The sequence below is a fragment of the Triturus cristatus genome, chromosome 1_1 (genome assembly GCF_964204655.1).
Source record: "Triturus cristatus chromosome 1_1, aTriCri1.1, whole genome shotgun sequence".
Lineage (NCBI taxonomy): Eukaryota > Metazoa > Chordata > Amphibia > Caudata > Salamandridae > Triturus > Triturus cristatus.
The window spans coordinates 844,500,898-844,522,631 of record NC_140579.1 but is presented as its reverse complement, the minus strand read 5'-3'; positions in this window follow the sequence as shown (position 1 = coordinate 844,522,631).

Here is a 21,734-nt window from a genome sequence, read left to right as displayed (position 1 = left end):
ACGAATTCAAATTTACTCAACTGTTATGAGGAGAGAACCCAGTGCTGCATCTGTTAGACCAGCACTGACCCTGAAAAGTAATTCTAAGCGTACTTACCAGTAATTTGTATTTCCTTCCATAGGAATCCATTGTGTGGTTTTCACCAGAAAAGTTTCTAAGTGTTCATTTTTGAAACGTACAAATAGTCCTCTAAAATCAGCTGAACTACGAATTCCAATTTCCTCACCTGTTATCGGGAGAGAACACAGGGCTGCATCTGTTAGCCCAGCACTGACCCTGAAAAGTAATTCTAAGTGTACTTACCAGTAACTTGTATTTCCTTCCATAGGAATCCATTCTGTGGTTTTCACCAGAAAAGTTTCTAAGTGTCCATTTTTGAAACGTACAAATATTCCTCTAAAATCAGCAGAACTACGAATTCCAATTTACTCACCTGTTATCAGGAGAGAACCCAGGGCTGCATCTGTTAGCTCAGCACTGACCCTGAAAAGTAATTCTAAGCGTACTTACCAGTAACTTGTATTTCCTTCTATAGGAATCCATTGTGTGGTTTTCACCAGAAAAGTTTCTGTGTCCATTTTTGAAACGTACAAATATTCCTCTAAAATCAGCAGAACTACGAATTCCAATTTACTCACCTGTTATCAGGAGAGAACCCAGGGCTGCATATTTTAGCCCAGCACTGACCCTGAAAAGTAATTCTAAGCGTACTTACTAGTAACTTGTATTTCCTTCCACAGGAATCCATTGTGTGGTTTTCACCAGAAAAGTTTCTAAGTGTCCATTTTTTAAATGTACAAATATTCCTCTAAAATCAGCAGAACTACGAATTCCAATTTACTCACCTGTTATCAGGAGAGAACCCAGGGCTGCATCTGTTAGCCCAGCACTGACCCTGAAAAGTAATTCTAAGCGTACTTACCAGTAACTTGTATTTCCTTCCATAGGAATCCATTGTGTGGTTTTCACCAGAAAAGTTACTGTGTCCATTTTTGAAACGTACAAATATTCCTCTAAAATCAGCCGAACTACGAATTCCAATTTACTCACCTGTTATCAGGAGAGAACCCAGTGCTGCATATTTTAGCCCAGCACTGACCCTGAAAAGTAATTCTAAGCGTACTTAACAGTAATTTGTATTTCCTTCCATAGGAATCCATTGTGTGGTTTTCACCAGAAAAGTTTCTAAGTGTCCATTTTTGAAATGTACAAATATTCCTCTAAAATCAGCAGAACTACAAATTGCAATTTACTCACCTGTTATCAGGAGAGAACCCAGGGCTGCATCTGTTAGCCCAGCACTGACCCTGAAAAGTAATTCTAAGCATACTTACCAGTAACTTGTATTTCCTTCCATAGGAATCCATTGTGTGGTTTTCACCAGAAACGTTTCTGTGTCCATTTTTGAAACGTACAAATATTCCTCTAAAATCAGCCGAACTACGAATTCAAATTTACTCACCTGTTATCAGGAGAGAACCCAGTGCTGCATCTTTTAGACCAGCACTGACCCTGAAAAGTAATTCTAAGCGTACTTACAAGTAATTTGTATTTCCTTCTATAGGAATCCATTGTGTGGTTTTCACCAGAAAAGTTTCTAAGTGTCCATTTTTGAAACGTACAAATAGTCCTCTAAAATCAGCCGAACTAAGAATTCCAATTTACTCACCTGTTATCAGGAGAGAACACAGGGCTGCATCTGTTAGCCCAGCACTGACCCTGAAAAGTAATTCTAAGTGTACTTACCAGTAACTTGTATTTCCTTCCATAGGAATCCATTGTGTGGTTTTCACCAGAAAAGTTTCTAAGTGTCCATTTTTGAAACGTACAAATATTCCTCTAAAATCAGCAGAACTACAAATTCCAATTTACTCACCTGTTATCAGGAGAGAACCCAGGGCTGCATCTGTTAGCTCAGCACTGACCCTGAAAAGTAATTCTAAGCGTACTTACCAGTAACTTGTATTTCCTTCTATAGGAATCCATTGTGTGGTTTTCACCAGAAAAGTTTCTGTGTCCATTTTTGAAACGTACAAATATTCCTCTAAAATCAGCAGAACTACGAATTCCAATTTACTCACCTGTTACAAGGAGAGAACCCAGGGCTGCATATTTTAGCACAGCACTGACCCTGAAAAGTAATTCTAAGCGTACTTACCAGTAACTTGTATTTCCTTCCATAGGAATCCATTGTGTGGTTTTCACCAGAAAAGTTACTGTGTCCATTTTTGAAACGTACAAATATTCCTCTAAAATCAGCCGAACTACGAATTCCAATTTACTCACCTGTTATCAGGAGAGAACCCAGTGCTTCATCTTTTAGACCAGCACTGACCCTGAAAAGTAATTCTAAGCGTACTTACCAGTAACTTGTATTTCCTTCCGTAGGAATCCATTGTGTGGTTTTCACCAGATAAGTTTCTAAGTGTCCAATTTTGAAATGTACAAATATTCCTCTAAAATCAGCCGATCTACGAATTCCAATTTACTCACCTGTTATCAGGAGAGAACCCAGGGCTGCATATTTTAGCCTAGCACTGACCCTGAAAAGTAATTCTAAGCGTACTTACTAGTAACTTGTATTTCCTTCCACAGGAATCCATTGTGTGGTTTTCACCAGAAAAGTTTCTAAGTGTCCATTTTTGAAACGTACAAATATTCCTCTAAAATCAGCAGAACTACGAATTCCAATTTACTCACCTGTTATCAGGAGAGAACCCAGGGCTGCATCTGTTAGCCCAGCACTGACCCTGAAAAGTAATTCTGAGCATACTTACCAGTAACTTGTATTTACTTCCATAGGAATCCATTGTGTGGTTTTCACCAGAAAAGTTTCTAAGTGTCCATTTTTGAAACGTACAAATATTCCTCTACAATCAGCAGAACTACGAATTCCAATTTACTCACCTGTTATCAGGAGAGAACCCAGGGCTCCATCTGTTAGCCCAGCACTGACCCTGAAAAGTAATTCTGAGCATACTTACCAGTAACTTGTATTTACTTCTATAGGAATCCATTGTGTGGTTTTCACCAGAAAAGTTTCTAAGTGTCCATTTTTGAAACGTACAAATATTCCTCTAAAATCAGCTGAACTACGAATTCAAATTTACTCACCTGTTATCAGGAGAGAACCCAGTGCTGCATCTTTTAGACCAGCACTGACCCTGAAAAGTAATTCTAAGCGTACTTAACAGTAATTTGTATTTCCTTCCATAGGAATCCATTGTGTGGTTTTCACCAGAAAAGTTTCTAAGTGCCCATTTTTGAAACGTACAAATATTCCTCTAAAATCAGCAGAACTACGAATTCCAATTTACTCACCTGTTATCAGGAGAGAACCCAGGGCTGCATCTGTTAGCTCAGCACTGACCATGAAAAGTAATTCTAAGCACACTTACCAGTAACTTGTATTTCCTTCCATAGGAATCCATTGTGTGGTTTTCACCAGAAAAGTTTCCAAGTGTTCATTTTTGAAACTTACAAATATTCCTCTAAAATCAGCCGAACTACGAATTCCAATTTACTCACCTGTTATCAGGAGAGAACCCAGTGCTGCATCTTTTAGACCAGCACTGACCCTGAAAAGTAATTCTAAGCGTACTTACCAGTAACTTGTATTTCCTTCCATAGGAATCCATTGTGTGGTTTTCACCAGAAAAGTTTCTTTGTCCATTTTTGAAACGTACAAATATTCCTCTAAAATCAGCAGAACTACGAATTCCAATTTACTCACCTGTTATCAGGAGATTACCCAGGGCTGCATATTTTAGCCCAACACTGACCCTGAAAAGTAATTCTAAGCGTACTTACTAGTAACTTGTATTTCCTTCCACAGGAATCCATTGTGTGGTTTTCACCAGAAAAGTTTCTAAGTGTCCATTTTTGAAACGTACAAATATTCCTCTAAAATCAGCAGAACTACGAATTCCAATTTACTCACCTGTTATCAGGAGAGAACCCAGGGCTGCATCTGTTAGCCCAGCACTGACCCTGAAAAGTAATTCTAAGCATACTTACCAGTAACTTGTATTTCCTTCCATAGGAATCCATTGTCTGGTTTTCACCAGAAAAGTTTCCAAGTGTCCATTTTTGAAACATACAAATATTCCTCTAAAATCAGCCGAACTACGAATTCCAATTTACTCACCTGTTATCAGGAGAGAACCCAGTGCTGCATCTTTTAGACCAGCACTGACCCTGAAAAGTAATTCTAAGCGTACTTACCAGTAACTTGTATTTACTTCCGTAGGAATCCATTGTGTGGTTTTCACCAGAAAAGTTTCTAAGTGTCCATTTTTGAAATGTACAAATATTCCTCTAAAATCAGCCGAACTACGAATTCCAATTTACTCACCTGTTATCAGGAGAGAACCCAGTGCTGCATCTTTTAGACCAGCACTGACCCTGAAAAGTAATTCTAAGCGTACTTACCAGTAACTTGTATTTACTTCCATAGGAATCCATTGTGTGGTTTTCACCAGAAAAGTTTCTAAGTGTCCATTTTTGAAACGTACAAATATTCCTCTAAAATCAGCAGAACTACGAATTCCAATTTACTCACCTGTTATCAGGAGAGAACCCAGGGCTGCATCTGTTAGCTCAGCACTGACCATGAAAAGTAATTCTAAGCATACTTACCAGTAACTTGTATTTCCTTCCATAGGAATCCATTGTGTGGTTTTCACCAGAAAAGTTTCTAAGTGTTCATTTTTGAAACGTACAAATATTCCTCAAAAATCAGCCGAACTACGAATTCCAATTTACTCACCTGTTATCAGGAGAGAACCCAGTGCTGCATCTTTTAGATCAGCACTGACCCTGAAAAGTAATTCTAAGCGTACTTACCAGTAACTTGTATTTCCTTCCATAGGAATCCATTGTGTGGTTTTCACCAGAAAAGTTTCTTTGTCCATTTTTGAAACGTACAAATATTCCTCTAAAATCAGCAGAACTACGAATTCCAATTTACTCACCTGTTATTAGGAGAGAACCCAGGGCTGCATATTTTAGCCCAGCACTGACCCTGAAAAGTAATTCTAAGCGTACTTACTAGTAACTTGTATTTCCTTCCACAGGAATCCATTGTGTGGTTTTCATCAGAAAAGTTTCTAAGTGTCCGTTTTTGAAACGTACAAATATTCCTCTAAAATCAGCAGAACTACGAATTCCAATTTACTCACCTGTTATCAGGAGAGAACCCAGGGCTGCATCTGTTAGCCTAGCACTGACCCTGAAAAGTAATTCTAAGCGTACTTACCAGTAACTTGTATTTCCTTTCATAGGAATCCATTGTGTGGTTTTCACCAGATAAGTTTCTAAGTGTCCATTTTTGAAACATACAAATATTCCTCTAAAATCAGCAGAACTGCGAATTCCAATTTACTCACCTGTTATCAGGAGAGAACACAGGGCTGCATCTGTTAGCCCAGCACTGACCCTGAAAAGTAATTCTAAGTGTACTTACCAGTAACTTGTATTTCCTTCCATAGGAATCCATTGTGTGGTTTTCACCAGAAATGTTTCTGTGTCCATTTTTGAAACGTACAAATATTCCTCTAAAATCAGCCGAACTACGAATTCAAATTTACTCACCTGTTATCAGGAGAGAACCCAGTGCTGCATCTGTTAGACCAGCACTGACCCTGAAAAGTAATTCTAAGCATACTTACCAGTAATTTGTAATTCCTTCCATGGGAATCCATTGTGTGGTTTTCACCAGAAAAGTTTCTAAGTGTCCATTTTTGAAACGTACAAATAGTCCTCTAAAATCAGCCGAACTACGAATTCCAATTTACTCACCTGTTATCAGGAGAGAACACAGGGCTGCATCTGTTAGCCCAGCACTGACCCTGAAAAGTAATTCTAAGTGTACTTACCAGTAACTTGTATTTCCTTCCATAGTAATCCATTCTGTGGTTTTCACCAGAAAAGTTTCTAAGTGTCCATTTTTGAAACGTACAAATATTCCTCTAAAATCAGCAGAACTACGAATTCCAATTTACTCACCTGTTATCAGGAGAGAACCCAGGGCTGCATCTGTTAGCTCAGCACTGACCCTGAAAAGTAATTCTAAGCGTACTTACCAGTAACTTGTATTTCCTTCTATAGGAATCCATTGTGTGGTTTTCACCAGAAAAGTTTCTGTGTCCATTTTTGAAACGTACAAATATTCCTCTAAAATCAGCAGAACTACGAATTCCAATTTACTCACCTGTTATCAGGAGAGAACCCAGGGCTGCATATTTTAGCCCAGCACTGACCCTGAAAAGTAATTCTAAGCGTACTTACTAGTAACTTGTATTTCCTTCCACAGGAATCCATTGTGTGGTTTTCACCAGAAAAGTTTCTAAGTGTCCATTTTTGAAACGTACAAATATTCCTCTAAAATCAGCAGAACTACGAATTCCAATTTACTCACCTGTTATCAGGAGAGAACCCAGGGCTGCATCTGTTAGCCCAGCACTGACCCTGAAAAGTAATTCTAAGCGTACTTACCAGTAACTTGTATTTCCTTCCATAGGAATCCATTGTGTGGTTTTCACCAGAAAAGTTACTGTGTCAATTTTTGAAACGTACAAATATTCCTCTAAAATTAGCCGAACTACGAATTCCAATTTACTCTTCTGTTATCAGGAGAGAACCCAGTGCTGCATATTTTAGCCCAGCCCTGACCCTGAAAAGTAATTGTAAGCGTACTTACCAGTAACTTGTATTTCCTTCCATAGGAATCCATTGTCTGGTTTTCACCAGAAAAGTTTCCAAGTGTCCATTTTTGAAACATACAAATATTCCTCTAAAATCAGCCGAACTACGAATTCCAATTTACTCACCTGTTATCAGGAGAGAACCCAGTGCTGCATCTTTTAGACCAGCACTGACCCTGAAAAGTAATTCTAAGCGTACTTACCAGTAACTTGTATTTACTTCCGTAGGAATCCATTGTGTGGTTTTCACCAGAAAAGTTTCTAAGTGTCCATTTTTGAAATGTACAAATATTCCTCTAAAATCAGCCGAACTACGAATTCCAATTTACTCACCTGTTATCAGGAGAGAACCCAGTGCTGCATCTTTTAGACCAGCACTGACCCTGAAAAGTAATTCTAAGCGTACTTACCAGTAACTTGTATTTACTTCCATAGGAATCCATTGTGTGGTTTTCACCAGAAAAGTTTCTAAGTGTCCATTTTTGAAACGTACAAATATTCCTCTAAAATCAGCAGAACTACGAATTCCAATTTACTCACCTGTTATCAGGAGAGAACCCAGAGCTGCATCTGTTAGCTCAGCACTGACCATGAAAAGTAATTCTAAGCATACTTACCAGTAACTTGTATTTCCTTCCATAGGAATCCATTGTGTGGTTTTCACCAGAAAAGTTTCTAAGTGTTCATTTTTGAAACGTACAAATATTCCTCAAAAATCAGCCGAACTACGAATTCCAATTTACTCACCTGTTATCAGGAGAGAACCCAGTGCTGCATCTTTTAGATCAGCACTGACCCTGAAAAGTAATTCTAAGCGTACTTACCAGTAACTTGTATTTCCTTCCATAGGAATCCATTGTGTGGTTTTCACCAGAAAAGTTTCTAAGTGTCCATTTTTGAAACGTACAAATATTCCTCTAAAATCAGCAGAACTACGAATTCCAATTTACTCACCTGTTATCAGGAGAGAACCCAGGGCTGCATCTGTTAGCCTAGCACTGACCCTGAAAAGTAATTCTAAGCGTACTTACCAGTAACTTGTATTTCCTTTCATAGGAATCCATTGTGTGGTTTTCACCAGATAAGTTTCTAAGTGTCCATTTTTGAAACATACAAATATTCCTCTAAAATCAGCAGAACTGCGAATTCCAATTTACTCACCTATTATCAGGAGAGAACCCAGGGCTGCATCTGTTAGCTCAGCACTGACCATGAAAAGTAATTCCAAGCATACTTACCAGTAACTTGTATTTCCTTCCATAGGAATCCATTGTGTGGTTTTCACCAGAAATGTTTCTGTGTCCATTTTTGAAACGTACAAATATTCCTCTAAAATCAGCCGAACTACGAATTCAAATTTACTCACCTGTTATCAGGAGAGAACCCAGTGCTGCATCTGTTAGACCAGCACTGACCCTGAAAAGTAATTCTAAGCATACTTACCAGTAATTTGTAATTCCTTCCATGGGAATCCATTGTGTGGTTTTCACCAGAAAAGTTTCTAAGTGTCCATTTTTGAAACGTACAAATAGTCCTCTAAAATCAGCCGAACTACGAATTCCAATTTACTCACCTGTTATCAGGAGAGAACACAGGGCTGCATCTGTTAGCCCAGCACTGACCCTGAAAAGTAATTCTAAGTGTACTTACCAGTAACTTGTATTTCCTTCCATAGTAATCCATTCTGTGGTTTTCACCAGAAAAGTTTCTAAGTGTCCATTTTTGAAACGTACAAATATTCCTCTAAAATCAGCAGAACTACGAATTCCAATTTACTCACCTGTTATCAGGAGAGAACCCAGGGCTGCATCTGTTAGCTCAGCACTGACCCTGAAAAGTAATTCTAAGCGTACTTACCAGTAACTTGTATTTCCTTCTATAGGAATCCATTGTGTGGTTTTCACCAGAAAAGTTTCTGTGTCCATTTTTGAAACGTACAAATATTCCTCTAAAATCAGCAGAACTACGAATTCCAATTTACTCACCTGTTATCAGGAGAGAACCCAGGGCTGCATATTTTAGCCCAGCACTGACCCTGAAAAGTAATTCTAAGCGTACTTACTAGTAACTTGTATTTCCTTCCACAGGAATCCATTGTGTGGTTTTCACCAGAAAAGTTTCTAAGTGTCCATTTTTGAAACGTACAAATATTCCTCTAAAATCAGCAGAACTACGAATTCCAATTTACTCACCTGTTATCAGGAGAGAACCCAGGGCTGCATCTGTTAGCCCAGCACTGACCCTGAAAAGTAATTCTAAGCGTACTTACCAGTAACTTGTATTTCCTTCCATAGGAATCCATTGTGTGGTTTTCACCAGAAAAGTTACTGTGTCAATTTTTGAAACGTACAAATATTCCTCTAAAATCAGCCGAACTACGAATTCCAATTTACTCTTCTGTTATCAGGAGAGAACCCAGTGCTGCATATTTTAGCCCAGCCCTGACCCTGAAAAGTAATTGTAAGCGTACTTACTAGTAACTTGTATTTCCTTCCATAGGAATCCATTGTGTGGTTTTCACCAGAAAAGTTTCTAAGTGTCCATTTTTGAAACGTACAAATATTCCTCTAAAATCAGCAGAACTACAAATTGCAATTTACTCACCTGTTATCAGGAGAGAACCCAGGGCTGCATCTGATAGCCCAGCACTGACCCTGAAAAGTAATTCTAAGCATACTTACCAGTAACTTGTATTTCCTTTCATAGGAATCCATTGTGTGGTTTTCACCAGAAACGTTTCTGTGTCCATTTTTGAAACGTACAAATATTCCTCTAAAATCAGCCGAACTACGAATTCAAATTTACTCACCTGTTATCAGGAGAGAACCCAGTGCTGCATCTTTTAGACCAGCACTGACCCTGAAAAGTAATTCTAAGCATACTTACCAGTAACTTGTATTTCCTTCCATAGGAATCCATTGTGTGGTTTTCATCAGAAAAGTTTCTAAGTGTCCATTTTTGAAACGTACAAATATTCCTCTAAAATCAGCCGAACTACGAATTCCAATTTACTCACCTGTTATCAGGAGAGAACCCAGGGCTGCATCTGTTAGCTCAGCACTGACCATGAAAAGTAATTCTAAGCATACTTACCAGTAACTTGTATTTCCTTCCATAGGAATCCATTGTGTGGTTTTCACCAGAAAAGTTTCTAAGTGTTCATTTTTGAAACGTACAAATATTCCTCTAAAATCAGCCGAACTACGAATTCCAATTTACTTACCTGTTATCAGGAGAGAACCCAGTGCTGCATCTTTTAGACCAGCACTGACCCTGAAAAGTAATTCTAAGCGTACTTACCAGTAACTTGTATTTCCTTCCATAGGAATCCATTGTGTGGTTTTCACCAGAAAAGTTTCTTTGTCCATTTTTGAAACGTACAAATATTCTTCTAAAATCAGCAGAACTACAAATTCCAATTTACTCACCTGTTACACGGAGAGAACCCAGGGCTGCATATTTCAGCCCAGCACTGACCCTGAAAAGTAATTCTAAGCGTACTTACTAGTAACTTGTATTTCCTTCCACAGGAATCCATTGTGTGGTTTTCACCAGAAAAGTTTCTAAGTGTCCATTTTTGAAACGTACAAATATTCTTCTAAAATCAGCAGAACTACGAATTCCAATTTACTCACCTGTTATCTGGAGAGAACCCAGGGCTGCATCTGTTAGCCCAGCACTGACCCTGAAAAGTAATTCTAAGCGTACTTACCAGTAACTTGTATTTCCTTCCATAGGAATCCATTGTGTGGTTTCACCAGAAAAGTTACTGTGTCAATTTTTGAAACGTACAAATATTCCTCTAAAATCAGCCGAACTACGAATTCCAATTTACTCTTCTGTTATCAGGAGAGAACCCAGTGCTGCATATTTTAGCCCAGCCCTGACCCTGAAAAGTAATTGTAAGCGTACTTACTAGTAACTTGTATTTCCTTCCATAGGAATCCATTGTGTGGTTTTCACCAGAAAAGTTTCTAAGTGTCCATTTTTGAAACGTACAAATATTCCTCTAAAATCAGCAGAACTACAAATTGCAATTTACTCACCTGTTATCAGGAGAGAACCCAGGGCTGCATCTGTTAGCCCAGCACTGACCCTGAAAAGTAATTCTAAGCATACTTACCAGTAACTTGTATTTCCTTCCATAGGAATCCATTGTGTGGTTTTCACCAGAAACGTTTCTGTGTCCATTTTTGAAACGTACAAATATTCCTCTAAAATCAGCCGAACTACGAATTCAAATTTACTCACCTGTTATCAGGAGAGAACCTAGGGCTGCATCTGTTAGCCCAGCACTGACCCTGAAAAGTAATTCTGAGCATACTTACCAGTATTTTGTATTTACTTCCATAGGAATCCATTGTGTGGTTTTCACCAGAAAAGTTTCTAAGTGTCCATTTTTGAAACGTACAAATATTCCTCTAAAATCAGCCGAACTACGAATTCCAATTTACTCACCTGTTATCAGGAGAGAACCCAGTGCTGCATCTTTTAGACCAGCACTGACCCTGAAAAGTAATTCTAAGCGTACTTACCAGTAACTTGTATTTACTTCCATAGGAATCCATTGTGTGGTTTTCACCAGAAAAGTTTCTAAGTGTCCATTTTTGAAACGTACAAATATTCCTCTAAAATCAGCCGAACTACGAATTCAAATTTACTCACCTGTTATCAGGAGAAAACCCAGTGCTGCATCTTTTAGACCAGCACTGACCCTGAAAAGTAATTCTAAGCGTACTTAACAGTAATTTGTATTTCCTTCCATAGGAATCCATTGTGTGGTTTTCACCAGAAAAGTTTCTTTGTCCATTTTTGAAACGTACAAATATTCCTCTAAAATCAGCAGAACTAGGAATTCCAATTTACTCACCTGTTATCAGGAGAGAACCCAGGGCTGCATATTTTAGCCCAGCACTGACCCTGAAAAGTAATTCTAAGCATACTTACTAGTAACTTGTATTTCCTTCCACAGGAATCCATTGTGTGGTTTTCACCAGAAAAGTTTCTAAGTGTCCATTTTTGAAACGTACAAATATTCCTCTAAAATCAGCAGAACTGCGAATTCCAATTTACTCACCTATTATCAGGAGAGAACCCAGGGCTGCATCTGTTAGCTCAGCACTGACCATGAAAAGTAATTCTAAGCATACTTACCAGTAACTTGTATTTCCTTCCATAGGAATCCATTGTGTGGTTTTCACCAGAAAAGTTTCTAAGTGTCCATTTTTGAAACGTACAAATAGTCCTCTAAAATCAGCCGAACTACGAATTCCAATTTACTCACCTGTTATCAGGAGAGAACACAGGGCTGCATCTGTTAGCCCAGCACTGACCCTGAAAAGTAATTCTAAGTGTACTTACCAGTAACTTGTATTTCCTTCCATAGGAATCCATTCTGTGGTTTTCACCAGAAAAGTTTCTAAGTGTCCATTTTTGAAACGTACAAATATTCCTCTAAAATCAGCAGAACTACGAATTCCAATTTACTCACCTGTTATCAGGAGAGAACCCAGGGCTGCATCTGTTAGCTCAGCACTGACCCTGAAAAGTAATTCTAAGCGTACTTACCAGTAACTTGTATTTCCTTCTATAGGAATCCATTGTGTGGTTTTCACCAGAAAAGTTGCTGTGTCCATTTTTGAAACGTACAAATATTCCTCTAAAATCAGCAGAACTACGAATTCCAATTTACTCTCCTGTTATCAGGAGAGAACCCAGGGCTGCATCTTTTAGCCCAGCACTGACCCTGAAAAGTAATTCTAAGCATACTTACCAGTAACTTGTATTTCCTTCCATAGGAATCCATTGTGTGGTTTTCACCAGAAAAGTTTCCAAGTGTCCATTTTTGAAACATACAAATATTCCTCTAAAATTAGCCGAACTACGAATTCCAATTTACTCACCTGTTATCAGGAGAGAACCCAGTGCTGCATCTTTTAGACCAGCACTGACCCTGAAAAGTAATTCTAAGCGTACTTACCAGTAACTTGTATTTACTTCCATAGGAATCCATTGTGTGGTTTTCACCAGAAAAGTTTCTAAGTGTCCATTTTTGAAACGTACAAATATTCCTCTTAAATCAGCAGAACTACGAATTCCAATTTACTCACCTGTTATCAGGAGAGAACCCAGGGCTGCATCTGTTAGCCCAGCACTGACCCTGAAAAGTAATTCTAAGCGTACTTACCAGTAACTTGTATTTCCTTCCATAGGAATCCATTGTGTGGTTTTCACCAGAAAAGTTTCTAAGTGTCCATTTTTGAAACGTACAAATATTCCTCTAAAATCAGCAGAACTACGAATTCCAATTTACTCACCTGTTATCAGGAGAGAACCCAGGGCTGCATCTGTTAGCCCAGCACTGACCCTGAAAAGTAATTCTAAGCGTACTTACCAGTAACTTGTATTTCCTTCCATAGGAATCCATTGTGTGGTTTTCACCAGAAAAGTTACTGTGTCCATTTTTGAAACGTACAAATATTCCTCTAAAATCAGCCGAACTACGAATTCCAATTTACTCTTCTGTTATCAGGAGAGAACCCAGTGCTGCATATTTTAGCCCAGCCCTGACCCTGAAAAGTAATTGTAAGCGTACTTACTAGTAACTTGTATTTCCTTCCATAGGAATCCATTGTGTGGTTTTCACCAGAAAAGTTTCTAAGTGTCCATTTTTGAAACGTACAAATATTCCTCTAAAATCAGCAGAACTACAAATTGCAATTTACTCACCTGTTATCAGGAGAGAACCCAGGGCTGCATCTGTTAGCCCAGCACTGACCCTGAAAAGTAATTCTAAGCATACTTACCAGTAACTTGTATTTCCTTTCATAGGAATCCATTGTGTGGTTTTCACCAGAAACGTTTCTGTGTCCATTTTTGAAACGTACAAATATTCCTCTAAAATCAGCCGAACTACGAATTCAAATTTACTCACCTGTTATCAGGAGAGAACCCAGTGCTGCATCTTTTAGACCAGCACTGACCCTGAAAAGTAATTCTAAGCATACTTACCAGTAACTTGTATTTCCTTCCATAGGAATCCATTGTGTGGTTTTCATCAGAAAAGTTTCTAAGTGTCCATTTTTGAAACGTACAAATATTCCTCTAAAATCAGCCGAACTACGAATTCCAATTTACTCACCTGTTATCAGGAGAGAACCCAGGGCTGCATCTGTTAGCTCAGCACTGACCATGAAAAGTAATTCTAAGCATACTTACCAGTAACTTGTATTTCCTTCCATAGGAATCCATTGTGTGGTTTTCACCAGAAAAGTTTCTAAGTGTTCATTTTTGAAACGTACAAATATTCCTCTAAAATCAGCCGAACTACGAATTCCAATTTACTCACCTGTTATCAGGAGAGAACCCAGTGCTGCATCTTTTAGACCAGCACTGACCCTGAAAAGTAATTCTAAGCGTACTTACCAGTAACTTGTATTTACTTCCATAGGAATCCATTGTGTGGTTTTCACCAGAAAAGTTTCTAAGTGTCCATTTTTGAAACGTACAAATATTCCTCTAAAATCAGCCGAACTACGAATTCAAATTTACTCACCTGTTATCAGGAGAAAACCCAGTGCTGCATCTTTTAGACCAGCACTGACCCTGAAAAGTAATTCTAAGCGTACTTAACAGTAATTTGTATTTCCTTCCATAGGAATCCATTGTGTGGTTTTCACCAGAAAAGTTTCTTTTTCCATTTTTGAAACGTACAAATATTCCTCTAAAATCAGCAGAACTAGGAATTCCAATTTACTCACCTGTTATCAGGAGAGAACCCAGGGCTGCATATTTTAGCCCAGCACTGACCCTGAAAAGTAATTCTAAGCATACTTACTAGTAACTTGTATTTCCTTCCACAGGAATCCATTGTGTGGTTTTCACCAGAAAAGTTTCTAAGTGTCCATTTTTGAAACGTACAAATATTCCTCTAAAATCAGCAGAACTGCGAATTCCAATTTACTCACCTATTATCAGGAGAGAACCCAGGGCTGCATCTGTTAGCTCAGCACTGACCATGAAAAGTAATTCTAAGCATACTTACCAGTAACTTGTATTTCCTTCCATAGGAATCCATTGTGTGGTTTTCACCAGAAATGTTTCTGTGTCCATTTTTGAAACGTACAAATATTCCTCTAAAATCAGCCGAACTACGAATTCAAATTTACTCACCTGTTATCAGGAGAGAACCCAGTGCTGCATCTGTTAGACCAGCACTGACCCTGAAAAGTAATTCTAAGCATACTTACCAGTAATTTGTATTTCCTTCCATAGGAATCCATTGTGTGGTTTTCACCAGAAAAGTTTCTAAGTGTCCATTTTTGAAACGTACAAATAGTCCTCTAAAATCAGCCGAACTACGAATTCCAATTTACTCACCTGTTATCAGGAGAGAACACAGGGCTGCATCTGTTAGCCCAGCACTGACCCTGAAAAGTAATTCTAAGTGTACTTACCAGTAACTTGTATTTCCTTCCATAGGAATCCATTCTGTGGTTTTCACCAGAAAAGTTTCTAAGTGTCCATTTTTGAAACGTACAAATATTCCTCTAAAATCAGCAGAACTACGAATTCCAATTTACTCACCTGTTATCAGGAGAGAACCCAGGGCTGCATCTGTTAGCTCAGCACTGACCCTGAAAAGTAATTCTAAGCGTACTTACCAGTAACTTGTATTTCCTTCTATAGGAATCCATTGTGTGGTTTTCACCAGAAAAGTTTCTGTGTCCATTTTTGAAACGTACAAATATTCCTCTAAAATCAGCAGAACTACGAATTCCAATTTACTCACCTGTTATCAGGAGAGAACCCAGGGCTGCATCTGTTAGCCCAGCACTGACCCTGAAAAGTAATTCTAAGCATACTTACCAGTAACTTGTATTTCCTTCCATAGGAATCCATTGTGTGGTTTTCACCAGAAAAGTTTCCAAGTGTCCATTTTTGAAACATACAAATATTCCTCTAAAATTAGCCGAACTACGAATTCCAATTTACTCACCTGTTATCAGGAGAGAACCCAGTGCTGCATCTTTTAGACCAGCACTGACCCTGAAAAGTAATTCTAAGCGTACTTACCAGTAACTTGTATTTACTTCCATAGGAATCCATTGTGTGGTTTTCACCAGAAAAGTTTCTAAGTGTCCATTTTTGAAACGTACAAATATTCCTCTTAAATCAGCAGAACTACGAATTCCAATTTACTCACCTGTTATCAGGAGAGAACCCAGGGCTGCATCTGTTAGCCCAGCACTGACCCTGAAAAGTAATTCTAAGCGTACTTACCAGTAACTTGTATTTCCTTCCATAGGAATCCATTGTGTGGTTTTCACCAGAAAAGTTTCTAAGTGTCCATTTTTGAAACGTACAAATATTCCTCTAAAATCAGCAGAACTACGAATTCCAATTTACTCACCTGTTATCAGGAGAGAACCCAGGGCTGCATCTGTTAGCCCAGCACTGACCCTGAAAGGTAATTCTAAGCGTACTTACCAGTAACTTGTATTTCCTTCCATAGGAATCCATTGTGTGGTTTTCACCAGAAAAGTTACTGTGTCAATTTTTGAAACGTACAAATATTCCTCTAAAATCAGCCGAACTACGAATTCCAATTTACTCTTCTGTTATCAGGAGAGAACCCAGTGCTGCATATTTTAGCCCAGCCCTGACCCTGAAAAGTAATTGTAAGCGTACTTACTAGTAACTTGTATTTCCTTCCATAGGAATCCATTGTGTGGTTTTCACCAGAAAAGTTTCTAAGTGTCCATTTTTGAAACGTACAAATATTCCTCTAAAATCAGCAGAACTACAAATTGCAATTTACTCACCTGTTATCAGGAGAGAACCCAGGGCTGCATCTGTTAGCCCAGCACTGACCCTGAAAAGTAATTCTAAGCATACTTACCAGTAACTTGTATTTCCTTTCATAGGAATCCATTGTGTGGTTTTCACCAGAAACGTTTCTGTGTCCATTTTTGAAACGTACAAATATTCCTCTAAAATCAGCCGAACTACGAATTCAAATTTACTCACCTGTTATCAGGAGAGAACCCAGTGCTGCATCTTTTAGACCAGCACTGACCCTGAAAAGTAATTCTAAGCATACTTACCAGTAACTTGTATTTCCTTCCATAGGAATCCATTGTGTGGTTTTCATCAGAAAAGTTTCTAAGTGTCCATTTTTGAAACGTACAAATATTCCTCTAAAATCAGCCGAACTACGAATTCCAATTTACTCACCTGTTATCAGGAGAGAACCCAGGGCTGCATCTGTTAGCTCAGCACTGACCATGAAAAGTAATTCTAAGCATACTTACCAGTAACTTGTATTTCCTTCCATAGGAATCCATTGTGTGGTTTTCACCAGAAAAGTTTCTAAGTGTTCATTTTTGAAACGTACAAATATTCCTCTAAAATCAGCCGAACTACGAATTCCAATTTACTCACCTGTTATCAGGAGAGAACCCAGTGCTGCATCTTTTAGACCAGCACTGACCCTGAAAAGTAATTCTAAGCGTACTTACCAGTAACTTGTATTTACTTCCATAGGAATCCATTGTGTGGTTTTCACCAGAAAAGTTTCTAAGTGTCCATTTTTGAAACGTACAAATATTCCTCTAAAATCAGCCGAACTACGAATTCAAATTTACTCACCTGTTATCAGGAGAAAACCCAGTGCTGCATCTTTTAGACCAGCACTGACCCTGAAAAGTAATTCTAAGCGTACTTAACAGTAATTTGTATTTCCTTCCATAGGAATCCATTGTGTGGTTTTCACCAGAAAAGTTTCTTTTTCCATTTTTGAAACGTACAAATATTCCTCTAAAATCAGCAGAACTAGGAATTCCAATTTACTCACCTGTTATCAGGAGAGAACCCAGGGCTGCATATTTTAGCCCAGCACTGACCCTGAAAAGTAATTCTAAGCATACTTACTAGTAACTTGTATTTCCTTCCACAGGAATCCATTGTGTGGTTTTCACCAGAAAAGTTTCTAAGTGTCCATTTTTGAAACGTACAAATATTCCTCTAAAATCAGCAGAACTGCGAATTCCAATTTACTCACCTATTATCAGGAGAGAACCCAGGGCTGCATCTGTTAGCTCAGCACTGACCATGAAAAGTAATTCTAAGCATACTTACCAGTAACTTGTATTTCCTTCCATAGGAATCCATTGTGTGGTTTTCACCAGAAATGTTTCTGTGTCCATTTTTGAAACGTACAAATATTCCTCTAAAATCAGCCGAACTACGAATTCAAATTTACTCACCTGTTATCAGGAGAGAACCCAGTGCTGCATCTGTTAGACCAGCACTGACCCTGAAAAGTAATTCTAAGCATACTTACCAGTAATTTGTATTTCCTTCCATAGGAATCCATTGTGTGGTTTTCACCAGAAAAGTTTCTAAGTGTCCATTTTTGAAACGTACAAATAGTCCTCTAAAATCAGCCGAACTACGAATTCCAATTTACTCACCTGTTATCAGGAGAGAACACAGGGCTGCATCTGTTAGCCCAGCACTGACCCTGAAAAGTAATTCTAAGTGTACTTACCAGTAACTTGTATTTCCTTCCATAGGAATCCATTCTGTGGTTTTCACCAGAAAAGTTTCTAAGTGTCCATTTTTGAAACGTACAAATATTCCTCTAAAATCAGCAGAACTACGAATTCCAATTTACTCACCTGTTATCAGGAGAGAACCCAGGGCTGCATCTGTTAGCTCAGCACTGACCCTGAAAAGTAATTCTAAGCGTACTTACCAGTAACTTGTATTTCCTTCTATAGGAATCCATTGTGTGGTTTTCACCAGAAAAGTTTCTGTGTCCATTTTTGAAACGTACAAATATTCCTCTAAAATCAGCAGAACTACGAATTCCAATTTACTCACCTGTTATCAGGAGAGAACCCAGGGCTGCATCTGTTAGCCCAGCACTGACCCTGAAAAGTAATTCTAAGCATACTTACCAGTAACTTGTATTTCCTTCCATAGGAATCCATTGTGTGGTTTTCACCAGAAAAGTTTCCAAGTGTCCATTTTTGAAACATACAAATATTCCTCTAAAATTAGCCGAACTACGAATTCCAATTTACTCACCTGTTATCAGGAGAGAACCCAGTGCTGCATCTTTTAGACCAGCACTGACCCTGAAAAGTAATTCTAAGCGTACTTACCAGTAACTTGTATTTACTTCCATAGGAATCCATTGTGTGGTTTTCACCAGAAAAGTTTCTAAGTGTCCATTTTTGAAACGTACAAATATTCCTCTTAAATCAGCAGAACTACGAATTCCAATTTACTCACCTGTTATCAGGAGAGAACCCAGGGCTGCATCTGTTAGCCCAGCACTGACCCTGAAAAGTAATTCTAAGCGTACTTACCAGTAACTTGTATTTCCTTCCATAGGAATCCATTGTGTGGTTTTCACCAGAAAAGTTTCTAAGTGTCCATTTTTGAAACGTACAAATATTCCTCTAAAATCAGCAGAACTACGAATTCCAATGTACTCACCTGTTATCAGGAGAGAACCCAGGGCTGCATCTGTTAGCCCAGCACTGACCCTGAAAAGTAATTCTAAGCGTACTTACCAGTAACTTGTATTTCCTTCCATAGGAATCCATTGTGTGGTTTTCACCAGAAAAGTTACTGTGTCCATTTTTGAAACGTACAAATATTCCTCTAAAATCAGCCGAACTACGAATTCCAATTTACTCTTCTGTTATCAGGAGAGAACCCAGTGCTGCATATTTTAGCCCAGCCCTGACCCTGAAAAGTAATTGTAAGCGTACTTACTAGTAACTTGTATTTCCTTCCATAGGAATCCATTGTGTGGTTTTCACCAGAAAAGTTTCTAAGTGTCCATTTTTGAAACGTACAAATATTCCTCTAAAATCAGCAGAACTACAAATTGCAATTTACTCACCTGTTATCAGGAGAGAACCCAGGGCTGCATCTGTTAGCCCAGCACTGACCCTGAAAAGTAATTCTAAGCATACTTACCAGTAACTTGTATTTCCTTTCATAGGAATCCATTGTGTGGTTTTCACCAGAAATGTTTCTGTGTCCATTTTTGAAACGTACAAATATTCCTCTAAAATCAGCCGAACTACGAATTCAAATTTACTCACCTGTTATCAGGAGAGAACCCAGTGCTGCATCTTTTAGACCAGCACTGACCCTGAAAAGTAATTCTAAGCATACTTACCAGTAACTTGTATTTCCTTCCATAGGAATCCATTGTGTGGTTTTCATCAGAAAAGTTTCTAAGTGTCCATTTTTGAAACGTACAAATATTCCTCTAAAATCAGCCGAACTACGAATTCCAATTTACTCACCTGTTATCAGGAGAGAACCCAGGGCTGCATCTGTTAGCTCAGCACTGACCATGAAAAGTAATTCTAAGCATACTTACCAGTAACTTGTATTTCCTTCCATAGGAATCCATTGTGTGGTTTTCACCAGAAAAGTTTCTAAGTGTTCATTTTTGAAACGTACAAATATTCCTCTAAAATCAGCCGAACTACGAATTCCAATTTACTTACCTGTTATCAGGAGAGAACCCAGTGCTGCATCTTTTAGACCAGCACTGACCCTGAAAAGTAATTCTAAGCGTACTTACCAGTAACTTGTATTTCCTTCCATAGGAATCCATTGTGTGGTTTTCACCAGAAAAGTTTCTTTGTCCATTTTTGAAACGTACAAATATTCCTCTAAAATCAGCAGAACTAGGAATTCCAATTTACTCACCTGTTACAAGGAGAGAACCCAGGGCTGCATATTTTAGCCCAGCACTGACCCTGAAAAGTAAATCTAAGCGTACTTACTAGTAACTTGTATTTCCTTCCACAGGAATCCATTGTGTGGTTTTCACCAGAAAAGTTTCTAAGTGTCCATTTTTGAAACGTACAAATATTCTTCTAAAATCAGCAGAACTACGAATTCCAATTTACTCACCTGTTATCTGGAGAGAACCCAGGGCTGCATCTGTTAGCCCAGCACTGACCCTGAAAAGTAATTCTAAGCGTACTTACCAGTAACTTGTATTTCCTTCCATAGGAATCGATTGTGTGGTTTCACCAGATAAGTTACTGTGTCCATTTTTGAAACGTACAAATATTCCTCTAAAATCAGCCGAACTACGAATTCCAATTTACTCACCTGTTATCAGGAGAGAACCCAGTGCTGCATATTTTAGCCCAGCCCTGACCCTGAAAAGTAATTGTAAGCGTACTTACTAGTAACTTGTATTTCCTTCCATAGGAATCCATTGTGTGGTTTTCACCAGAAAAGTTTCTAAGTGTCCATTTTTGAAACGTACAAATATTCCTCTAAAATCAGCAGAACTACAAATTGCAATTTACTCACCTGTTATCAGGAGAGAACCCAGGGCTGCATCTGTTAGCCCAGCACTGACCCTGAAAAGTAATTCTAAGCATACTTACCAGTAACTTGTATTTCCTTCCATAGGAATCCATTGTGTGGTTTTCACCAGAAACGTTTCTGTGTCCATTTTTGAAACGTACAAATATTCCTCTAAAATCAGCCGAACTACGAATTCAAATTTACTCACCTGTTATCAGGAGAGAACCTAGGGCTGCATCTGTTAGCCCAGCACTGACCCTGAAAAGTAATTCTGAGCATACTTACCAGTATTTTGTATTTACTTCCATAGGAATCCATTGTGTGGTTTTCACCAGAAAAGTTTCTAAGTGTCCATTTTTGAAACGTACAAATATTCCTCTAAAATCAGCCGAACTACGAATTCCAATTTACTCACCTGTTATCAGGAGAGAACCCAGTGCTGCATCTTTTAGACCAGCACTGACCCTGAAAAGTAATTCTAAGCGTACTTACCAGTAACTTGTATTTACTTCCATAGGAATCCATTGTGTGGTTTTCACCAGAAAAGTTTCTAAGTGTCCATTTTTGAAACGTACAAATATTCCTCTAAAATCAGCCGAACTACGAATTCAAATTTACTCACCTGTTATCAGGAGAAAACCCAGTGCTGCATCTTTTAGACCAGCACTGAC